Below are 1,517 nucleotides of genomic sequence, written 5' to 3' on the forward strand. Positions count from 1 at the left end.
TTGTACTATGTACGATTATGCCAAGCCCACTCTAACTGGGGCTGACTTGATTATTGTGAGACCTACCATTGCTTTGAATAATTTTGAATTGAAGCTGAACACTATTCAGATGATTTAACAATTTGTTTAGTTCCATGGTTTGCAAGATGAAGATCTAAATACTCATTTGGCTAATTTTCTGGAATTTTGCGACACTTTCAAGATAAATGGCATTTCTAATGATGCCATTCGCCTACGATTGTTTCCCTTCTCGTTGAGGAATTAAGATAAATAGTGGTTAAACTCCTTACCATGAGGTTCTATCATTACATGGGATGAAATGAGCGAGAAATTTCTATTAAAGTACTTCCCACCGGCTAAGGCAGCTAAGTTAAGGAATGATACCTCTCCCTTTGTACAGATGGACTTAGAGACCCTATATGATGCATGGGAGAGGTATAAGGATTTATTGAGAAAGTGCCCTCACCATGGGTTACCTCTATGGCTACAGGTTCAAACTTTTTACAATGGTTTGAACCCCTCAACTAGGCAATTGATCGATGTAGCCACTAGTGGCTGTAACACCCCTTATCCGTATTCAATGCCGAAACAGGATACAAGGGACTCATATCACAAGCAAACATACAATTACAAGTCATAAATTTGCATCCAAATTAAAATCATTTGCATTCAATCATAAAGTCTCTAATATGAGCCTACAAGGCCCAAACATGCTTTAGAACTGGTGCGGGACTAAACCTGTAACTCGAGAAATTTTTACAAAACTTAAAAAATTCTTGCTATGATAGGGGTCACACGCTCGCGTCCCTAACCCGTGTAACTCTCTATTTTGCAATGCATGAACAAATTGAGGTCACACGGCCAAGTCACACGCCTGTATGCTAGGCCGTGTGGTTAATTAAATTTTCATAAAATAGCTGTAGACTTCACACGCCCAGGACACATGCCCATCCCTAAAGCCGTGTCCCTCACACGGCTGAGACACACGCCTGTGTCTTTGCCCATATGCTCAATTCTGAGAATTTTTTTTCTGAAAATTAAGGTGCAGGGGACACACGGCCAAAATAGATGCCCATGACACACAGCCTAGACAAACACCCATGTGTCTACCCGTGTGGAAAAAAATAAATTCCATTTACCAAGCCATTTGTCACCCTCATTTACACCTAGGCATGAACAAGTTCAAGGCATAATTCATAACACACTTGGACAACCAATACATCCACTAACAAGGCCAATTCATGTCATTTCATTATTACACATAACATACTTACAACATCATACTCTACCAAACCAAATCAAACCAAACTCACATCCATAATTACCCACACATACTTTTATCATGCATAATTCTTCATAAATTTCATAGCATACCAATAAGCCAACCTCAACCATTTAACAACAATCCATTAAGCCACATCCAACCATTTATCAAGCATTTATAAACCACATCACACAAGAGATTGTTGCACATGCATGCATATATATATAAGCTTACAACCAATTCAACCAAAATA

General features: G+C 38.9%; 1 non-coding gene across 1 annotated transcript; it reads right to left on the minus strand.

Moving 5' to 3' along the window:
* Positions 1 to 367: 367 nt before the first annotated feature.
* On the minus strand, positions 368 to 474 carry LOC121207563 (small nucleolar RNA R71). The gene has a single exon (XR_005902645.1). It is a non-coding gene; the product is annotated as a small nucleolar RNA R71 (small nucleolar RNA).
* Positions 475 to 1,517: the final 1,043 nt, after the last annotated feature.

Source organism: Gossypium hirsutum, chromosome A01 (genome assembly GCF_007990345.1).
Source record: "Gossypium hirsutum isolate 1008001.06 chromosome A01, Gossypium_hirsutum_v2.1, whole genome shotgun sequence".
Classification (NCBI taxonomy): domain Eukaryota; kingdom Viridiplantae; phylum Streptophyta; class Magnoliopsida; order Malvales; family Malvaceae; genus Gossypium; species Gossypium hirsutum.